Genomic DNA, 23,516 nt, shown 5'->3' on the forward strand with positions numbered 1-23,516 from the left:
AGGGCTGAAATACTTCCTCAGAATTCTGGGAATATTATTCCAGTGTTTTCTAATTTTAGTGTTGCTGCTGAGAAGATTCAAGTCAATACAACTCTCGACTATCATCCTTTCTCTCAAAGCTGTTCACCAATTCTCTTTGCCCTCAGGACTCAGAGATTCAACCATCTTTTCACTCAACTGCTCCATAGTCTGCCTTCAATCAGAAGACTGGATGTTGCTTCAGTTCTGGCAAATACTCCTCCCTTGCTTCTTGCTTACTGACTTGCCTCTGCTCCCTCTGCTCTCCTGTGCATTGGGTGGGGCTCTCGTGAGACTGTACCTGTCTGACTCCAGCCTCCCACCTCCTGCTCTGTCTGGGTAACATCAATGCTGTGCTATGCTCTGCACTGGGTGGGGAGTGGGCTTTGGTCAGCCCAGCTCTGGCAGAGGCTGCTCTTCAACAGCTACTCTGCAACAGCTTCTGTAGCCTCCAGACCCTCAAGTGCTGCTGGCTTCCATCCAGAGCCTTCTCCTCCTGCTTTTCTGGATCAGGCCTCTTCTTTCAATCCTCCACTCTTTCTGTCTCTCTGAGATTGCATTAAATTTCTGGTCCACTATTCTTGTTTCTCTTCCCAGTGATTTCCTGGATTGCTTTTTACATGTTTTAGGCTATTTCATGGCATTTGTGATTGTCTTTGGGTTGTAGAAAGGATGTGCTCAGTCCATCACACAGCCCTTACTTAATTCAGTCTGTGTTCTCACTGTTGATGTAACACAGGGGACAAAGCACCAGTGTTCTGTAAGTTACCGCTGAGGCCAGTTCTTTTTATATGACCCTGCTGAAGCCCTACAGAAAACCTGGAGCATTCTACATGGATAACTCAGCATCAATTAGTTCAGGCTTTTTTGTCATGCTGCATTGACAGCAAGTGTTTCATGAGTGGGTCAGAAATAAGATGAATTTGCTCCTCTTCCCTGTCCTTTTGAATACAAATCTCAGTAGCACAAGGTGACCTGACCATCTGGGAACCATTTCTGGTAACAAGCAATGGTGCACCATGGAGCTATGACTATAGAATTAAGTTTTTACTTTCAGCACAGTTTTATTTTTCCCTGCAATGTTTAATACAATTTCAGTAGAGTCAAAGATGTGTGTGAAAACTGATGCCATTCACCCTCATTTATGATTCCAAAGGAGTGTGTGTGTGTGTGTGTGTGTGTGTGTGTGTATGGATGTGAAGTTTATAAATTGAATCCCATCAATAAACTTTACCATTACATAGTGTTTTGTTTACTGTTAAATCTAATCAGCTTGTCCAATAAACTCTGTCCATTATAATATTGTTGTAATTAGTAAGACCAAAATGTATGGGTGGCAAACCAAACAATGATTGCTTCCAACACTCTGTGGCATTTTGGGGCTGCCTTTGCCTGCTCCATAGCATGGACCCCTGTCCCCAAAAGGGGATGAGAAGATGATATTCCCACAATGTGTGTACCTTGTACAATTCGTGTAATTTTCCATTCAGAGATGGCTTGGACTGGCTCACACTTCTTCAGAGTTGATTAGCTCTCCATCTGTCCTGTACCCCACATGGCCATGAGGAGAGTCATGAGAGGGGCCAGTTAAGAAAGGAGTTGGGGTGCCAGCAATCCCATGTTTCCCAGAGGCACATTTCATGGCAGGGCAGCAGTGTCCTGTGGCTGCTGTAACAGAGTATGACAGACCAGGTCATGTGCATGTGCACAGTTAGCATCCTACAGCTCCAAGTTCGAGTCTGCAATCAGGGCATCTGCAGGCCTGCATTCCTCTGAAGGCTCTGTGAAGACTGTACTTCTGGGTCACCAGCATTCCTCCACTGCCCCCTCATCACTTCATCTAATTGCTGCCTTGTCCCCTCTGCAGCTATTAGCACAGAGACTTCTGGCCCCTCTCCCAAGGACCCCCGTGACTCACCAGGTGCTCCCTGAAAATGCAGGATGGCCTACCACCTGTACCAGCAATGTCCCCTCTTCTAGCAAGGGCCACGTTAAGGCACTAAGAGGGACATATCGGGTGTTATTTAACCTAGCCAAGTTAGTTTCCCCTTAACCAAAAAATCCTGGACTTCAAAGTGAAAGCAAAACCCCCACCGTTCCTTGCTTCCTCCCTTGGCCAACAGGGCCAGAGTTCAGACCCTACACCCCAGTCTGAGTGCCCAGCTTTTCAGGGCCCAGTGCTCACCAGAGCTTTCACTGCTGAGGTCTGAGGGGGGCAGAGGTGGGTGGGCCAGGGGGCCACAGAAGGCAGGCCCTGGCATTGTGAGCCTGGTGCACCATGAGGGGCCCACGACACCATAACATGCAGCTGGGGAGTCACAGAAAACGTGCTCCCACCACTGGGGCAGCCGCATCCTGGTTCTGGACAGCAAGGCTGGCCTTCCTTGGTTTCTCCTGATGGAAGGAGGGGCATGCAGCTTCCCGTCTTGCCACCTGCAACCCATGGCATTGGTGAGCTGGGCTTGCTGGACCCAGTATGGGGCCATAATCGGGATCCAATTATCCCCCAGTCATGTCCCTCACCTCTGGTGGCATGCTTCATGGAAGCAGGGAGCAAGAGGTTCCTGCCCTGACTAACAAAATAGATTATGGAGACAGCCACTTATCTCATTTTTCATCTTGCCAAAGGAAGACAGCTCTGAGATTCTGAGGACTGAGCCAAGGTTCAAACGCACAGTCACAAGGTAACAGCATACATCCCATGCCTTTGCCATTCTGCACTGATGCTCCAGGAGAATGAGGAAACAGCCCTGAGTTCCTGGACCATAGGATGGGTCCTGGAAACTGGGACCTGCTTACCTAGAGTCAGATAATGACCCAGGAGGAGGGAAAACTGGTTCCAAACCTTAACTACAAATCCACCTTTCATTTCCTTTGTGCTTTATTTTCTTTCTCTTTTCCCTTTTTCTTCTCTTGCACAAATATTGGTCCTTTACAAGAATGCTTGTTGGACATGGTTTGCTCTCGTGTATACGGTACATGACGTTTAAGATCTCCTCCAACACTCTATGAGTTACGGAGACTTTAGAAGTGAACACCTGTGTGTGTGAATCACATTATTTGAAGAGGGTAAAATGAAAGGTTTGCAGTCTCTGCCTGTCTTCCAAGAATGCTTAAAATTATGTTCAAGAAATTAAAAATAAATATAGAAACAGAGAAATGAATGGAGCCCTCCTCCGCACAGACCAAGTCAATGTTTGGCGGATAATGCACACAGCATGCCCATGTCCCTGTGATGGGGGACACGGTGGGCTCCTCCAGCCCTGTGGCAACCTTTCCCCAGGGTCCTGAACTCCCTCTTCAAGACCTGGCACTGTAGCCATAACAAGTGGCCAACTCTGCAATTTGGTGGTGACCCAGAGAGCAATAGGCTCCGCGGGAGCATCTGTTGATCTGGTCCTGGCCCCAGTTCAGCCCTCCTGGCAGGACCTTTGCTGCCAGCTGTGAGACTCAACATCACCAGGCGCCCCTGGCAGAGCCCTGGAGGGGGAGGAGAGGAGGCCCTGCTAAGCCCACTCACTCCCACTCTCCACTCTCCTCCCCAGCTGTTTTTTTTTTTTTTATGAATGCACAAAATTGTATTTATAGCACATCTCAGGGCACATTACTTAGTATTCACAATTTATCATAAGTCATTAGCAAACCACAAAAATAAAAACCATTAACCAGATAGATACACACACACACACACACACACACACACACACACACACAACACTATGGGATTCTTACAATTAGGTCTTGAACTGCAGTTGATAGTTCACAATTGTGGCCATTCATGGTAGTTTCTGTAATGTGGTCTACAGAGTTCACACAGGTCAGTTATGTATGGAAAGCAATCTCTTACTGTGTTTCTTTTGGGGCCCGTGATATTTCACACCTTCCCCCATTTAAAGGAGTCTGTTCAATTTATAGGTAGTTTAATACAAATTCTGTACCATTTAGTCACTGTAAAGATAGCTACACAATCCTTTATGATCTATATTTTCAACCATTGTTATATCCACCAGATTACACAAAATCAATTTGAAGAGACTCAACCACTAATCATAAACCTTTCTAATAAAAATGTCTAAAATTGGTATCAACTTCATGGTAATTAACAACGTAGTCAGCAAGTAATAAACACTGAGAACTTTTGCAATACAATCATCAGCCCTTTCAAAGGTATAACATTTAAGATAGATTAATATAAAGCCTGGTCCATCAATATGAATGACCTTGAAATTGAACTTATAGAGTCTCATATTAGGTAATGGAACCAAAAATCACAAAAGTAAGTGTTTGATTAAAACCCACACCAATTTTTTTTGGTTAATCTCTCATTTTCCCTCCTTTTCTCAAAAAAAGATTGCACTTACAAAAGTCCTAAATTTACAAACATTTCCTTGGGATCTGAAGGATTTGTCATCTAGTCACAAAATTTGTCATAATTACTCAGGACCTCTCATTTCAATTTATTTTACTTTGAATGATGCAAATAAAACTTTATGCAGAATTTAAGAAAATGACCAAAACTAACATATTAAAATTGAGACTTTTAGTAAAACTGTAGTTTCCTCAAAAGCACCCATCTCATAATTAATCACATGCCAGGAAATCTCTTTGATTTCAAACTTAAAACTTTAAAATGTCCTCTCTTTTACAAAGGTTTTTCATTAAAAAGGAAAAAAGTTTTTACTATTTCTACCTAATGGATTCAATCCTTCACCAGGAGCATTGGTCCTGTGATTAAAAAGTCAAATGTGTAAGATTACATCTTGGAAACTAGGATGTTAAAAATCAATGAAAGGCTAAAACAATAATTAGAAATGTACATTTGATAAGAAATACAGATTTTAAAAGACTGGGGAGAGGGAGGGAAATGTCATGTTTAAAACAGGACTACACACAAATCAAAACCTCTGCATTAGATTAACTGCTGCAACTGGTAAGAATGATATGATAGTATCTGTAGTTCAAACATTCAGGTGTCTGTGAATGAGATTCTTGAGATGATCAAATTTTAATACAGTAAGGAAAAATAAATGCATCTTTGAGGTCAGAACCTAAAGAATACATTTCAGAGAACTACAGAACACTAAAGAAAGAAATTAAAGAAAATCTTAGAAGATGGAAAGATCTCCCATGTTCTTGGATAGGCAGAATTAATATTGTCAAAATGGCTATACTACCAAAAGTGCTATACGGATTCAATGCAATTCCAATTAAAATCCCAATGACGTACCTTAAAGAAATAGAGCAAGCAATTATGAAATTCATCTGGAAAAATAAGAAACCCAGAATAACTAAAGCAATCCTTAGCAGAAAGAGTGAAGCAGGGGGTATCGCAATACTAGATCTTCAACTCTACTACAAAGCAATAGTAACAAAAACAGCATGGTATTGGTACCAAAATAGACAGGTAGATCAATGGTACAGAATAGAGGACACGGACACAAACCCAAATAAATACAATTTTCTCATACTAGACAAAGGGGCCAAAAATATGCAATGGAGAAAAGATAGCCTCTTCAACAAATGGTGCTGGGAAAACTGGAAATCCATATGCAACAGAATGAAACTAAACCCCTATCTCTCACCCTGCACAAAACTCAACTCAAAATGGATCAAGGACTTTGGAATCAGAACAGATTCCCTTCATTCTGTAGAAGAAAAAGTAGGTCCAAATCTTCAACATGTTGTCTTAGAATTAGAGTTCCTTAACAGGACTCCCATAGCACAAGAAATAAAAGCAAGAATCAACAACTGGGATAGATTCAAACTAAAAAGCTTTCTCTCAGCAAAGGAAACTATCAGTAATGTGACGAGAGGCTACAGTGTGGGAGAAAATCTTTGCCACTCATACATCAGATAGAGCACTAATTTCCAGAATATATAAAGAACTCAAAAAACTCTAAACCAAGAATACAAATAATCCAATGAACAAATGGGCTAAGGAAATGAACAGACACTTCACAGAAGAAGATATACAAGCAATCAACAGATATGTGAAAAAATGTTCAACATCTCTAGTTATAAGATAAATGCAAATCAAAACTACCCTAAGATTTCATCTCACCCCAATTAGAATGGCGATTATCAAGAACACAAGCAACAATCAGTGTTGGCGAGGATGTGGGGGAAAGGGTACACTAATACATTGCTGGTGGAGTTGCAAATTAGTGCAGCCACTCTGGAAAGCAGTATGGAGATTCCTCAGAAAGCTTGGAATGGAACCACTGTTTGACCCAGTTATCCCACTCCTTGGCCTATACCCAAAGGACTTAAAATCAGCATACTACAGAGATACAGCCACATCAGTGTTCATAGCTGCTCAATTCACAATAACCAGATTGTGGAACCAAACTAGATGTCCTTCAGTTGATGAATGGATAAAGAAACTGTGATTGATATATATATACACATATATATACATATATATATACACATTGGAATATTACTCCACCATAAAGAATGATAAAATTATGGCATTTGCAGGAAAATGGATGAAATTGGAGAATATCATGCTATGTGAGATAAGCCAATCTCAAAAAAACCAAAGGACGAATGATCTCGCTGATAAGCAGATGATGACACATAATGGGGGGTGGGAGGGGTTAGTGTTAGGGTTAGAGTTAGGTTTAGGGTTAGGGTTAGGGAGGGGGACAAGAATGGAGAAAGGGAGGACTGTATAGAGGGAAAAGAGGGGTGGGAGGGGTGGAGGGAAGGGAAAATATAACAGAATGAATCAAACAACATTATCCTATGTGAATTTATGATTACACAAATGGTATGCGTTTACTCCATGTACAAACAGAGAAACAACATGTATTCCATTTGTTTACAATAAAAAAAATAAAAATGGTAAAAAAAAATGAATACATTTCAAGAGTTTTCTTATGTCAACAGATGTCTCTGCTTCGGGACAGAAGATCATAATAAATCTCTGAGGAGTATAATCACATATTTACAAACTAAGAAATGTGTGATGTATTTTTCATTCATAGGTGTACTTGTGTATGGAAAGGAGGGTGGTCTAGAAACCAGCCATTACTTGAAGAGATATGGTACCGTGTAGAGAAACAGAGAGGTAAATAAAAGGTTACTTACCAACTTACCAGAAAAAATTCGCATCTGGCAGCTAGAAGAGGTAAGATGCCTGTCAATTATTACCAAAGGTGAAAAAAATGAACTCAATCTGAATTTCAGATTTGTCCTTATGTATGAAAATGGGAGCATCTATATATAGGTAGTTTGTGGAATCGGTTTCTTTACTTGGCAGTCCCATCCATGTAAAGTTTCTCAAAGATTAGCTAGCTGAGCTCACATGTGGGGACACCGTACTCTCTAAGAGTTTCTCAAGTGGAATAAAAACTCCCCACAAGCAAGTCACCTATAAAAGAACATGAACTTTGAATTACAAAAGCGGAGAAGATGAAAGAATTTAAGTGAGCATTTTTCAAATCAACAGAAGTCTATAACAAAAATAAATGGCTAATTAGAAATGTGAAGTTAAGAAAAGAATGTGAAGATACTAAGAAACAAAAAGTTTTAACATCTCATTGTGTTCTTCTACATACCAATTATTTTCAAAACCCACAAAAATAGCTTTGACAGTTTAACACATCTAAAATTAATCTCGCTCAAATACCCCAGCAAATGCCTAACTGTAAAATGTCTGAAACTTACTCTGTAATTTTTAAATGTATTTAAAATGTTGTAACAAGTCAGGGTTTTAAAATCTACTATAATATATGTATTTGTAGTATGTCAAATTTCCCTGTGATGTTTCTTCAAAACCACTAAAAACCCTCATTAAGCCATAACTAAAAATCAACTGTTTTAGAATGGTATAGCAATACACAATTTTCACTAAGACCATTAAGAAAGCATCCCTTACATAGAGGGAGTCAATTATTGACATTTACACTTTAACTATAAAATTACTCCTAATTTCAAGAACTACATGTTCTTTAACTATGTTAAAGAAATCTCATACCTTCCTTTCGTATATTAAAAAGACTGATGGAAGATAAGAACATCTTTCCAAAATATTTTTTGCTTAAACAAACAATAGTATCTTACAAAAGCCACTGGGAAACCTCACGACCCCCTTCTATTAAAAGGCTGAACCACGTAGGACCTTCAAAGCTGGATTTGACACTTCACTATCTCTTCAGCCTTTCCAGATACACTGGAGATGATTCCTTACAAGGATTCTATTTTGTGTTGTTTTTGCTAGAGAGCCTTCTGATTTTCCATAATGGAAAATTTGTTAATAATTTCATGTCTCAGCATCAAAATTCACACTGATAAGGCTGCTCAAAGGACAATCCTTTGGGAGCATACTAGCTACTCCCTCTATATTAAGGTTAGGCTGAAATCCGTATTTGAATCAAGTGTTGCATCCCTACCCATTTAAGCACTTAAAAAAAAAAACTGTGACATGTCCAATTCTCTCATTACACCCTTTTACTTCAGCAATTTAAATCAATTTCATTAAACTAAAACTTATTTAAAAATGAAGGGCTCAACTGAAAAAACATTTCCCAAAGCTGCAGCCTATGCTGACACTTGGCCAAGCATTCCTATCCAATATTTAAAATAAGGTTTCCATACCTGTCTTCATCACCATCAACAGGAATAGGTATGCTGAAGACAGAGGTGGCGAGGTTGTTCATAGGTGTTAACTGGAGGGGGTTGGCCAGGGCATCTGCAACAGGAGGCTTCACAACAGGCTTATTTTCAGCAATGAGAGAAAGTGGCCCTTGAGGTAGGGGTTCTGATTTTCTTCTTGCCCGACTAAAGGCTGGGTCTGAGTCTGAAACGGGCTTAGGTCAGACTGTGGTAGACTAGTTGGAGCGCTGTGAGTTGCCTGGGGTTAAGGGCAGCCCAACGTGCTGGATGACACTGCTGCTCCTGCTGACGGGCCTATGGCTGCTCACCTGCTAAGACTGGACCAGAGGCGTTGGGTACATTTGGCATAGTAACAGAAGTGGTAGACACGCTAGGCACGCTGGGAGCGGGCAACGCTGCAGGCACGTTTGGAACTCTAGGCACCACGGTGTGAGGGCCACCAGGCAGAGGAATTCACTGGGGCTGCCTGGCCCCAGCAGAACCCAGGCCCGGCTGTACCACGCCTCCCACTGCAGCCAGGGTCACGCCAGCCGGCGGACAAGGCGCGGCCTGCCCGCCCTGCGCAGGTCCCCGCCCCGGAGCCACAGCTTCACTAGGCTGAGAATATGCACCTTTCAGTTGCTTGGCCGCCGAGGCTCTGTTCTGGCCGGCGCCCAGGGGAAAGCTGGCCTTGGCGGAAGGGGTCGCTCTGGCGCTGGTGGACAAGGGCTGTGCCGGGCTTGGTGGCTGCAAGCCGGACACATGCTGCTGCGAGTACTCGCTCTGGCCGGAGGGCTGGACCGGCAGCAAATGCCCAGGCGGCATCTGAGGCTGGGGGTATGAGAAGTGCGCTGGGTGCTGCGCTGCAGGGGCGCCGCTGGCCAGGACCGGGTGCTGAGGCAAGGACATGGAGGGCTGCGCCAGGTCTACATTCGTCTGTGGCAGAACTTGCGCCCCGGGTCCCGGAGGGGCGCCGCCCGGCCTGGCACCTGGGGACTGGCCTGGCTGTGCGGCTGCCATCATTGGTTGCGGACCCGCAGTGGCTCCGGGAACAGCGGCAGCCAAGCGGAGCTTTGAGCCACAGTCCCACCTAAGGGCGGCAGCGGCTGCGGCTGCCCGACGCTAAAGTTCTGCGGCTGGGCCAGGGCGGACTGGCTCATTTTCTCCGATGGGAGTAGCTGTGACACAGCAGTCAGGGAGTTGTCAGTCCCCGAGTCGGGTCCGGGCGTCCCTTGCATGGAGTCCACCACCACCACCAACCCTGCGGTGGCGCCCAGGCCGCTGTTCCGCTCAGCGGTCTGGTCGAAAGTACTGCTGTGCCTAATGCAGTCCCCGGACCGGGTTAGGACGCTGCTGTCCGAGTTCTGCTAATAGTACTCCATGCACGTCCATCTACCGCGGCGGTAGGGCCCCTCACTCCCGTGGTCCAGCTTGATCAACCGAAAGCAAGAACTGCAAGTGGTGGGGACCTGTGCTGGGGCTGCAGACCCTGGTCCGCTGGACGGGCCCGCCGCAGGGGGGCCTCCCGGGGCCCGGAGGTTGGGGCAGAGGTGGCGGCTGCCGCCAGGGAACTGAGGAGCGCCCAGGCCACGCTCTGGGCCAAAAAGGCTCCTCCTCTGTTGGCGGGAGCAGCCGCCACAGCCGCCAGTTGCCTGTCCAGGAGAAGGTTTGGGGAGATAGTTCCGGGTGTCTCAGTGTCCCCGACATTGTTGAGAGTCTCTTCGGAGGAGCTGCGCTCACAGACCTCCTCGGGGTCTTAATCCATGGCCCGGGAAACGTCGAAAATCTCGGAGACGTCCTCCGTGCGAGACTCGTCTGGGTCGTCCAGGCTGTTGGTGTCCTCGGTGATGCTGGTGGCCACCTGGGCAGTGGTGACACTGGTGATCTGGAAGCAGCTCTTCTTGGCCAGCATCTTGGACAAGGTGAAGAAGGCTGGCGGGCAGCGGGCACTGCCTGCTCCGTGGGAGCTGGAAACCACGGAGGCAGCGCGCGGGCCCCGCAGACAAAGTCCAGTTCGCGCTGGTCCGCGGCCTGCCACCTGCGATCACCTGCTGCTGCGGGCCACCAGGGGAGACATCCTCTGCCACTTCTTCCTGCGATCATGCTGTGGGCCCGGCCCCTCGCCTATCCCGCGGCTCCGCCTTCCTCTTTGGTCTGGTGGCCACGGTACCTGGATTCAGCCTGCAGTGGCAGCCAGAGCCCTGGGCGCAGCGCGGCCCGCAGGTCCCAGCGCGGTGGGAGTGAGAGGGCAGCCGGCGGTGGCGCAGAGAGGGCGGGGGCGGCAGTGTGGGAGCCCATTGTCATTAAAGTCTTGATTCCTAGGGTGGAAATTTGGAGGTGGTAGAAACGTTATGGGGTGGGACCTCCTGAGAGGTTCTTGGGTTGTTGGAGGTATGATCTTGAAAGGTAGTTCTCATGAAACCCTTGAGTTTTTGAGAGAAGGTTATTATAAAAGTATCAAGTCTGCCTCCTGTCTACTTTGTTCCTGTTTCAAGCAAGATGTATCACTTGCTCGCTCTCAAATGCACTGTACCATCATCTGCCATATGCTATGAGCTCCTCCCCAGAACTGAGTGGATGCAGCCTTCATGCCCTAGAACCTCCAAAACTATAAGCTTGATAAACCTCTTTTTGTTTATTAGCAGGCTGTCAGGAATTTTGGTATAGTGATGAAAAGCTGACTAAAACACACGTCATCAAATTTTCCATCATTAAATTCTTGGAGAGTCACAATACACATATGAGTATTAAAAGCTCTAAGAAATCCAATTACAAAGAAACCTGTTGATTGTTATTTACTTTATCAACCTGGCTCAGTGGGATATGGCATTATTTTTCTGTTTTGTTTTGCATTAACCCCTATTTACATTCCTTGAAAGTAGTGTTAGACCTCTTTGACTTAATAATGCGGCAATACCTTGCATGAGTGTTATAAACCCTTCATAACCTGGTCCTCTTTTTCAATGAACTTCTTCAGCATTTTCTGAGTTGCTGTATTCCTCAGTACTCACCTGTTATCTCTTTGTTTGCAGACCAGGGAAGAATTTGCTGTTCTGTTTTTTTTCCTCTGGTGAATCTTTTATGGTATATACTTATGGTGATTGGTTTTTCTCCACTGTTCTTCATGTCTCTTAAGAGTAGAATGGTTATTTTATTGATTTCTGTGTTTCCAAGCAAGTATAGCATGGACTCAATTTATGTTAAGTATGTTAAATAAGTGAATAATTTCGCTTGGGTTCTGCAAATAACTGTGGAGAAGAGTGAGAGATGAATTTGAATAGAGAGAAGACAGTGGAGGCAAGGAGTGTGGGAACTCATTGTGGATGTGAGAAAGAACTTAGTTTATCCTCGAGTAGTAGCAATGGGAAGAATAGAGGGTTGCTAAGATACATTGTGCATCTGTTTATACACCAGGAACCAGAAATGTGGCTATACATCTTATCTTATCCCTCTCAAACACCTGCTCTGGGCAGGTCATGTAAGTGAGTGCTTAGTTACACTCCTTTCTGAGAAAACTCAGAGGGCCTCAGAGAGCTTGTTAAAGTTCTCTTTTTAAAGTTCTACATGCAGATGTAGCCATGCTTTGTCCTGTGACCTGACTGCATTAGCCAAACTTGAGCATCTGGAGGAGGATCTGGTCTCTAAGGCAGCCAGTCACAGACTGGACAAGGAACTCTGAGGGAAGGGCATTAAGTTATGTTTCTAAAAAAGAGCTCTGTTTTGGCCAGTGATTCCATCAGATGTGTCTCAAATGAAGCTTGAAGATGAAAGACACAAAAATAAATGCAGTGGGAAATTGAAGCAGAAGCAGAGAATGCATAGAAAAGGTCCTAGAAAGAGGACAGGAAAAGTAGGAAGTGAGCAGGACTCAACATGGAGAGTAGAGGAAAGTTGGCGTAGAATAGGAAGAATCAGGAGGAGAAAAGGAAGCAGAGAAATAAAGAGACTGTCACTCTTTTGGCAGAGTTGCTAGTGCAGGGAGCATTGACCCCTTCATCTTGGAATGAGTGAGTCTGAGTCCTGACTGAGCATCCATCAGAGTAGCACCTGCCTTGCTGTGAGTCATCATCAGAAATGTCCTGGTTATCTGGAGGTGACTGAGACAGTTTCCTTTCTTCCTTTTTATCCTTGTAATATCCTGTAGAATATCTTTATAATATCCCAAGATAATTGGACCATTACTCTTGAACCTGAGAAGGTGTAGCAGAGCATTATTATAATTTTATAGGTGAGAAAACCATGGCTTAGAGAGACTAGGTATTTTGCTCAAGCTCATAAAGCAAGTAAGTACTAGAGTCAGAAGCAGAAGTCACATTTGTCTGACTCAGAGCTGTTATTATATCTAATTCAATATCAAGCTTCCTCCAGCTGGGAAACAGAGAAGGGATTCAAGAAACACGGCAGAATTAGCATCCACGGTGCTTGGCGACTAGTAACAGTTTCATTTGCAAATATCATTAAACAAAAGGTCTCAGAATTTTTTTTCTCTTCTCTCACACTTTTTTTTTAAACTCCATTTGCACTGTAGGAAGGTGATACAGAATCTCAGACTCCAAGGGCTGGATGCTGTTGAGTCCAGTTCTTTTAGTTCTTTAAAAAAAAAAATCTGAAACACTTATGAATTTGCTTCAGCTAATCAGCAGAAACTTCTTAAATATAGCTCTTGATTTTGGGTACTTGTGAAAAAAGAAAGTTTTTCTGTTGCCTGCTAGTCGAGGTGAGAAGAAGAGACACAGCATCCATCACTGCAGAATTGACAACACTCCTTGACCTTCACCACCACATGGAAGCATTGTTATTGAAAAGCCTTCTGCCTTCAGAGGACATCCCACCTACCCCGTCTCCGAGGGAACCTCCAAGAAAATTGTATTAGCTCTATCTCCCCAAATTTAAAGACAGATGAGTCAGACACAAGGTGGTCTGAAGTTTATTATTTATAGACATATAAATATAAATATATTCAAATATATATTTACATACCATGGTATGAAGATGACTAGGGTGGACAATTAGGCTATAGAAAACATTTTAGAGTACCCCTTATTGTCCATAGCATATAGCACAGAAAGAGCCTTCTATAAGGAGTACTCTGTGTGAGAAAATACAAATGCATTCCATGTTTTTTCTCCTGACTGGGTACAGCCATAAAGATAAGGATCAAGTTTTTCTTATTTGTTACTGAATTCCTAGTCCTAGTTTAGAGTCTATCATGAAATAGTTACATGATATAGACTGAACTGGATTGCCACAAAATGTACAGACTAAAGGTGTAATCCTCAACGTAATGGTATTTGGAGAGAGGGACTTAAAGCAGGTAATTAAGGTTAAATGGATCCTAAATGTAGGACTCTCATCTTAAAGAACTAGTGCTCTCAGAAGAAGAGGAATAGAGATGAGGGGATGACAAAAGGTCATGTGAGGATGAAATGAGAAGGCAGCTGTCTACAAGTTAGACAGAGAGACCTTGCCAGGAACCACCCCTGATAGCACCTTGGTATTCAACTTCTGGCCTCTAGAATTGTGAAAAAATATATTTCTGTTGCTTAAGCCACCTGGTCTGAGGTAGATTTTATGGCAGTCTTAGCAGACTAATACACTACCCATTTTTAAAAATTTTTTGTTTTAAAGGAAGGGAGGAGGGTAGACTTAGCTACTCTACTGACTGAAATACACGGTTGTGGACAAATCACAACAGATGCCTCTCTTTGAACCTCTAATTCCTAATAGACAAAACACAGGTGAAAATAAGAGCCCCTTCTCTGGGTTTGAGGGAGGAGTAATTAAGGGAGTGTATGTAAATTATAAAGTTCTCCTTAAATATTAATTGTTCTTATTTGGGAAACTGCCCCCAATCCAACATTAGTAATTTCATCAAAAGCACTTGGTGGCTTTTAATTATGAATCTCTGAGGGCTGCTTGCTGGACTATGAGGTCTACAAACATCACTTCATATTTTTGACAGCAGAACTAATGAATAAATATTGAAATCTATATTAGATGATAGAAGAAGAGTAGGGAATAAAAAAGATAATGATTGTCACTTTTCTTTGAACTCTGTTTATTTTCATGCTTTAAAAATTACATATTACACATACACATATGCTCAGAAAGGTTGTAAGATCACCTCATATTTGTGTTTCATTCATATCATGCTAAAATTTGTGGGACTTTCCCAGGCTTTCTGTGCTATATGCTGTTATGGTTTGGATGTGAGGTGTCTCCCAAAGGCTTATGTGTGAGACAATGCAAGAAGGTTTGGAGGAGAAATGATTGGGTTATAGCCTTAACCTAATTAGTGAATTAATTCCTGATGGGATTAACAGAGTGGTAACTGGAGGCTGGTGGGGTGTGGCTGGAGGAAGTGGTTCATTGCTGGTGTGGCTGTGGGGTATATATTTTGCATCTGGAGAGTGGAGTCTTCCCCTCTCTGCTTTCTGATCACCATGTGAATTGCTTCCCTCTGCAACACTATTCTGCCTTGATGTTTTGCCTCACCTCGAGCATGGAGGAATAGAGCTGGCCTTCTATGGACTAAGACCTATGGAATCGTGAGCCCTCAAATTTTTTCTCCCCTAAAATTATTCTGGTTGGGTCCTTTTAGTCACAGCAGTGAAGAAACTGACTAAAACATAGGCTATGAACAATAAGGGGTAGTCTGAACCATTTCTTGTACTCTGGTATTTATGTCATCCTTCTGTTCCTAGATCTTTATGAAAAACAAAAAGGAAGATTAAAATTTTTTCAAGCATCATTGAGCAATCAATGAACTTGTAGAGAAGATCGGAAGGTGGTGAGTTTCAGTTATGCAAGATGATTAAGTTCTAGAGATCTGCTGTAAAACATGTTACTTATAGTTAACAATATGTTATTGTGTACTTTAAAATATGTTGAAGAGAGGTCTCATGTTAAAAAGCACATGCACATGCAAGAACACAAGGAAATCATAGATAGTGGTGATGGCATCACATGTGCATGTACATGTCCATACTCATCAAAATATATATATTAAATATGTGTAATATATTGTATATCAGTTATACCTCTAGAACGTTTTTAAAGTAAGACAACAAAAACCCAGAAAGTCACGTGCTAGAATTGGCTCCTATAGGCTTGTCAAGCAGAATCTTTAATTGTGAGCCTATTATTAAGCACACTTATTACTAAAAGTTAAGAGGAGCTGGGTGCAGTGGTGCACACTTTGAATCCCAGCAACTTGGGAAGCTGAGTCAGGAAGATTGTAAGTTCAAGGCCAGCCTGGGATACTTGGGGAGACTCTTTCAAAATAAGAAATGGAAAGGGCTGGGAATGTAACTTGGTAGTACAGCATCCCTGGGTTCAATCTCTAGTACTAGAAAAAAATAAGCTAACAGATGGAGCAAGATGGCTGCTGAGGTCTTCCAGTAATCTTTTGACAGACACACCAAGTTGAACAAAATGCTTTTGCAAGAGCTAAGGAAATCAGGTGAGAGACCATAGTGCCTAATAAAATGAAAATATATATGAAAGGCAGGAAGGAACAAGTTGACCCCTCTCCCAACTCCAAGCAGCCCAGCCTAGAGAGAGAGACTTCCCATTTGGGGGAGGGAGAGAGAATTAAGGCCAGACTTTAGACTTAAACTCAGTACCAGATCCACTATGGTGAAGCCCAGTGCCAAAGAGAGTCCTGCAATTCCTGATATCAGGTCAATACCTGCAGACCTAGGCACTGCAACTGCTTTAGGCTGATAACTGATTGTGATCTTTCCTCCAATTTCAGGTGGCAAAGTAGGGAGCAGGGCATGAAATGTAGCATAGGGTTTTGTCTTGGAGCCCAGTGCCAAGCCCACCAAAGTGAGACCTGACATCTGGTAGAAACTGAAGTCCTTGTACACTTGCTAGAGTTCATAGATGAGGACTCTAGACAGGTTCTGGCATTAGGTGGAGACCTATACACCTGTGAGACAGATTCAAGTTTCAGCCCACATCTGTTCCAGTCTTGGAGTCAGCCTTCGGGACAGCTGCCCTCTTCCTGAGACTGTCTAGGTTCTTGGAGCTGTGGGGCTTAGGCACAAGCCAACTGAGTATCAATTTGGGACTGGTTAGCCAACACTCCCTTAGCCTTGGTGTGGTCCTTTGCTGGGGGTAGAGCAGGGTAGTAAGTATAAGACTTTACCCTGAAACTTAATGGAACTTGTCTTTTTGATGACAACTATTTTAACTGGAATAAAATGATATTTCATTGTGGTTTTTTGTATTTTTCGATGATTAGGGATATTGAATATTTTTTCCATATACTTATGAATCATTTCTATGTCTTCTTTTGAAAAGTATCTATTTAGCTCATTAACCTATTTTAAAATTTGATTATTTGTGTTTTTCTTCTCATTCAAATTGTTGAGTTCCTTACATATCTGGATAGTAATCTCTTGCTTGATGAATAGTTTTCAAATATATTCTCCCATCTTCAATTCTCCCATCCCATTCTAATTCTGTTGATTATTTCCTTTGCTGTGCAGAAGGTTCTTAGTTTGCTAATCCCATCCATTTTTAGTTTTGTTGCTTGTGTCTTTGGGGTCCTATCTAAAAACCACTATCTATACCAATGTCTTAAGATGTTTCCCCTATATTTTCTTGTAGTAATTTATCAGTTTCAGGTTTTATATTTAGGTCTTTGATTCATTTTGAATTGTTTTTGTGTATGGTGAGAGGAAGAGATCTAGTTTCATTTGTCTGCATATGTATATCCAATTTTTCCAGCACCACCTATTGAACTGTCTTTTCTTCACTGTATGTTCTTGGTGCCTTTGAAAAAATCAGTTGTGTGAATGTGGATTTATAAAGAAAGAGATGTTAATGAGGAAGAAGAAAACCTGGGAAGGTATAAAACTCATTGAGAAGAGTAATTATACAAATTCAAAATGTTTTAATGTTTTAAGCCAAGTGCATAAACTACTCATGTCTTTGATATGAAGATCAAAAACATTTACTATATTTGCAGGTAATATATTTATAACTATATTAACATGGTAAGAGATAGACAACATAGAAAGACAATTAGATATCAAAAATTCAAAATATAGGGAGAAAGGAGTGCAAGTGTAGAGTTTTCTTATTAGTATATTTTCTTTTTTTTTTCTTTAGCATTAAAGAATAGGACTTATTCAAGTGAGAAGAAAAGAGACAGAGCTCCCACAGGGCAAGATGGGATCCAATAGGGGTTTCTTTCTTATTAGAATGTTTTCTCTGGTTCTTTTGTTTGTTTCTGTTCTAATCTTTGAGATCACATTAAGTTGCTATCATTCAAAATAGCTTTTCATGAGCAGAAGAGTTATTTTAATCCTCATGGTAACCACAAAGCAAATATCTATAATAGAAAAACCAAAAATAATAAGCAAGGAATCAAAATACACTGCTAGAGTAAATCGCTTAACCACAAAGGAAGATTATAAGAGAGAGAGAAAGGAAGTACAACAAAAGTAGAAAAGACTTGTACAATGGCTGTAGTAACACCTTACCTATTAATAACCAACCTGAATGTAAATAGATTAAATTCTTCAATTAAAAACAGAATGGCTAAATGAATTAAAAAACAAGACCCAACTACACGTTGCTTACAAGAAACTCACTTTACCTCAAAGGACACACATAGACTACAAGTGACAGGAGGAAGTAAGACATTCCATGCAAGAATGAATATCATTTCTTTTATTTTTTTTGGTGGTGCTAGGGATTGAACCCCGGGTCTTGTGCTGGTGAGGCAAGCACTCTACCAACTCAGCTATATCCCTAGTCCAGTCAATTCTTTTTAAGAATTCCAAAAATGAAAGAGGAAGGAATTCTTCCACGCATTCCACAAGGTTTTCATTACCCTGATACAAAAGTCAGAACACAACCACAACAACAAAAAGGAAAACTATGGGTCAGTATCCTTGATGAACATAGGTGTTAAAATCATCAGCAAAATGTTATAAATATTTGCAAATCCAATAGCACATTAAAAAGATTGTTCACCATGATCAAGTGGGTTGTAAGAATGGTTCAACATGTGCAAATCGATAAATGTGATATACCACATTAACAGAATGAGGGATAGAAACCATGTTATGTACAAAAGGCATTTGATAAAATCCTGACATACCTTCATGATGAAAATGCTGAACCAATTACATATAGAAGAAATGTACCTCAAAATAATAAAGGCCATTTATAATAAAGCAAAAGCTAACATTGTACTGAGTGGGGAAATGCTGAAAGCTTTATTTCTAAGATCTGGTAAAACACAAAGATGCTCCCTTTTACTGCTTTTATTCAACACAGTGCTGGAACTTCTGACCACAGAAATTAGGTGAGAAAAAGAAATAAAGGTCATCTGAACTGGAAAATAAGTCAAATTGTCATTATTTGCAGGTGACATGAACTTACATATAAAAAAAACTCCAAAAATTTCATCCAAAACTGCTAGGACTGGTAAATGAATTCAGCAAAGTAGTAAGATCTAAAATTAACATACAAAAATCAGAAGCACTGCTATATCCTAATAGTTAATTATCTGAAATAGAATTCAAGAAAGCAATTACATTAAGAATAGCAAAAACAACAACAGCAGCAAGAAAACAACCCTAGGAGTAATTTAACCAAAGAGATTAAATATCTCTATGGCAAAGGTTATAAAACATTGATGAAAAAAATTGAAGAGGAAACAAAAAAGTGGAAAAACATCCCATATTTAGGGATTGGAAGACTCAATATTGTTAAAAAATCCATATTACCCAAAGTGATCTACAGATTCAATGGAATTCTTATCACAGTACTAGAGAGAAGCAATTCTAAAATTCATAAGTAACCTCAAAAAATCCTGAATAGCCAAAGCAATCTTGAGCAAAAGAATCAAAAAGGCATTACACCACTTGGCTTCAAAACATACTATAAAGCTTTAGTAATCAAAACAGCATAATATTGTTATAAAGGTAGACACAGACAAATGGAACAGAATAGAACATCTAGAAATAAAACCTACATCCATAGCCAGCTGATTTTACACAATATGCTAAAAATATGCAGTGAAGAAAGGACTGACTTGTTTTGTTTGGTTTGGTTGGGAAAATTGGATATCCAGATGCAAAAGAATGAAATTAGACCCCTGTAAGATTCAAAAACTAGATACAAAAACCAACTTGAAGTGGGATTAAAGACTTATATGTAAGACCTTAAACTATAAAGCTACCAGAAGTAAACATAAGCAAGATGCTTCAGGATGTTAGAATAGGCAAGGAGTTTTTGGACAAGATCCCCAAAATGCAGGATACTAAAGGAAAAATAGGCAAATGGGATTGTTACATGTAACTAAAAAGTTTCTGCTTAGCAAAGGAAATGAGTGGAGACAAACTGCAGATCCAAAATCTCAATAGCAAAAAATCAAATAACTGAATTAAAAGTGTACAATAGATATAAATAGACATTTGGAAAAAAAAAAGCCATGCAGGGGCTGGGGATTGGACTCAGAGATGGAGCATCTTGCTAGTATGTACAAGGCGTTGGGTTCCATCCTCAGCACTGCCAGATGGGTGGCAGGGTGGCAGGGAGACATAGAAATGGCTAGCAAGTATGTAAGAAATGCTCAACTTCTCTCATCAGGGAAATGCAAATCAGTGTCATGTGAGATATCATCTTGACCCAGGAAAAATGACCCTTTTCTAATAGACTAAATATAACAAATATTGGCAAGGATTAAAGAAAAGGGAACCCTGGCATACTGTTGATGGAAATGTAAATTTGTACAGTCATTATGGAAAAGAGATTTTTCAAAAATTTTAAAAAAAGAACTTCTGTATAACCCAGCAATTCTACTACTGGGTATATATCCAAAGGCAATGAAGCCAGCCTTTGGAAAAGACATCTGCACTTCCATGTCCACTGGAGCACTATACAAAATAGTCAAGAAATGGGAACAACCTACAAGTCCACTGACTGATTAATGGCTAAAGAACATGGGATATATGTACACAATGGAATAAAATTCAACATAAAAAGAATGGCATCTTTGTCATTTACAGTAACATAGATAGAACTAGAGCTCTTTATGCTATGTGAAATAAACCAGGCACAGAAAGACAAGTAATGCATGATCTCATTCATGTGGAGTTTAAAACAGTTGATCTCATAGAAGCTGAGAGTAGAATGGTGTTTCCTTAAAGCTGGGGAGAGTGTGTGTAGTGGGGTGAACAATGGGGGCAGGTCAATCAATGGGTACTAAGTTACACTCAGATAGGAGTGGGAAGTTCTGTTGTGCTCTTGAGTAGTAGGAACAACAGATTATAATAGTACACTGCACTTTTCAAAAAGCTATAACAAAGTGTTTTGAAAGTTTTTCACCATAAAGAAATGATGAATGTTTGAGGTTTAACTTGATTTAAACATTACACAATAGACACATGTATGGAAATATTACATGGAACACCATTAATGTGTACAATTTTTAATGTTTTATGTATCAGTAAAAAGGTTTTAAAATTAAAAATAAAATGATATAAACTTGTTATTAAGTTTATTAAAAACATTAGGTAAAACTCAAAACACCACTTTCTAATTGTTCTATATTCTGTTCCAGAAGAGACAGCATGTGAAACTCAGGCTCACTTAGTATGGCCTGGATAGGACCTGGAGGAGCCCTTTTCTCAGTGTTGGATGGGAGGGGGACTGTGCCAAACCCTGCTTCCTATGGAAATATGGACTTCCTCTCTCCAGCACTGCATGACAACATCTCATGTATCCCAATGTCTCCAGAAGCTGGGCCACTGATGTTTCCAGACAAGACCTATGAAGGGCTGCATTTCAAACAGACTGTGGGACAAGCAGCCCTTGCTCTTCCATACTGACCAGGCTGCTTTGTCATGTTGGCCCAGTGAAGAATGCAGGCTGTCATACAAGACCTGCATGGAAATGCAAACCCACACTGTGCATCCAGCAGAGCCCTGACTCCGCATGCATCCTTGTGATATAATGGAAGAAAGGTGGGGGGACCCAGGCTCTTTCTGCTGCTCCTGATTTTCCCTCTCCTCAGCAAAGTAAGAAGTTTTACCATGTAACATTATGCTATTTGTCCTCAATTCTGGTGCACATAAGGTAGGACAGAAGGCCTGCAACAGAAAGAGGAAGGGAAAAAAAAGCAATTTTTTGTTTTAACTGATAAAATGTTTTATTTCACTTGAGTTTTTACACTTTTCCTGATTATTCCGTGTAAGGTGAAACTAGAACTGTTTAAAAGACATACACAAATCTAGTACATCAATAACCAGGGATTTTTCTTTTTTGCTATACTATTTTCACAACCACAGGTGTGCTTGCTAGGCAATATAACCATCACAGAATCAAACATTAGGCAGAATACTGGTAAGGAAAACAAAACAAAGAGCTACCAGATATACAGACAGGCTTGGTTCCACATTCACTACTGCATTTTCAAGTGCCAAGTATTAACTGCACATTTTTGTTCAGCTAGAAAGAAGGGATTTTTTTTAAGTTTTTTTTTTGGGGGGGGTTGTTTTAAATCAGTGCATGAATTCTTCTTTTCTCATTTCAGCAGATGGACAAACAAATGACTCTACAGCTACATGAAATGTTAAAGGTAAGGGGTGATACCGTGAGACAGACAGGCATGGCTATTCTTGATTCTCTCCTTTGCAGTGCCCATGCAACTTCCCTGCATTATAGGGTCTTGTGTAGACATGTCTGAGAACTGAGCTGGATGAGTACACCTGGAGATCTGGTGAGAGGCACTAACAGGCATTATCAAGGTTGGTTGCAATACAGGGAGAAATCATGGAGATTTAAAAATACTTTTTGATTCAGATCGTGGTATGAATGAAGAGCAACAATTGTGCTGACAACTGGAGGAAGACAGGGATATGCTGTGAGAAGCTCTTCTCAATTCTGATGCAAGCCTTGCCCACCAACATGCTCACCACTGTCTTGCACCCCTTGCCCACGTGGTATAAAAAGTAAACAAAAGGTACAGAATTCCAAAGGAAGAAAATGTAAGGAAGCAAAAGAACATACATTTTAAGAGGGAAGAGAAAACCAAAGTCAGTAGTTCAAAAGAATAGGGGGAAGGAATGTTTAGATTTGAAAATTTAAATACCCAAGTTAGGAATATCTCAAAGACTTGAGTACTCCTCAAGTGAGAGGCAATCTCTACAGAACATTGTTCTTAAATGCCTTACCCAGGAAACAGATAAGGCCATTCATAAGATACATAGCTTGTTTTTCTTTAGCTAAGTGGTAACAAGGAAAACAGATCCCATTGTTTTGAAAAGTTGCAAATCAGTAACATATTGCTTTAGGAAAGGGGGCTTAGTCACCCATGTTGTAATGAGCACGGAACCTTTTTGCAGTGTCATAACCCAGCTATCTGCCACAAAGAATCTCCATTTCAGGATCTAAGTTTCCTCAGAGGAAGACACTGTAGACATTTGTGGTCATGAACTTTTGAGTGGCAACAGCCCAAACTGGTCAAGTGTCTAAAGTCCTGAACCACAGGCAGAATTACTATGAATTACCATTAAACTTGATGTGTCTCACTCCAGTCCCAGCATCACAATATAGTCTCTATAACTTTCTTTACAACTTTACAACAGAATTGTATTTCAGTGACTATTTTGATATCAGATTAAACTTTCCAAAAAGTTACACATAATTCAGGTCTATTTTTGCTACCAGTAAGTGTTCTGCTAAGTTACAAAACCCCATAATCACAGTGTTCAGTTAAAAAAATTAAACACACAGTAATTCTGTCAATGTTAATGATATCAAAACTTCAGAATGCCATGGCATTTATGTGACCAATCCAAGTTTTAGATACAAATACCAACTGTTTATACCATGGACCATTTTTGCTAGGCTGACACTGAAAAATTTAAGTCAAC

At 41.1% G+C, this 23,516-nt stretch overlaps 1 pseudogene; it reads right to left on the reverse strand.

Annotated features, from left to right (window-relative positions):
• Window positions 1–1,525: 1,525 nt before the first annotated feature.
• LOC124974523 (TSC22 domain family protein 2-like) lies at window positions 1,526–10,914 on the reverse strand (annotated as a pseudogene).
• Between the last annotated feature and the right edge of the window lie 12,602 nt (window positions 10,915–23,516).

Source organism: Sciurus carolinensis, unplaced genomic scaffold (genome assembly GCF_902686445.1).
Source record: "Sciurus carolinensis unplaced genomic scaffold, mSciCar1.2, whole genome shotgun sequence".
Classification (NCBI taxonomy): domain Eukaryota; kingdom Metazoa; phylum Chordata; class Mammalia; order Rodentia; family Sciuridae; genus Sciurus; species Sciurus carolinensis.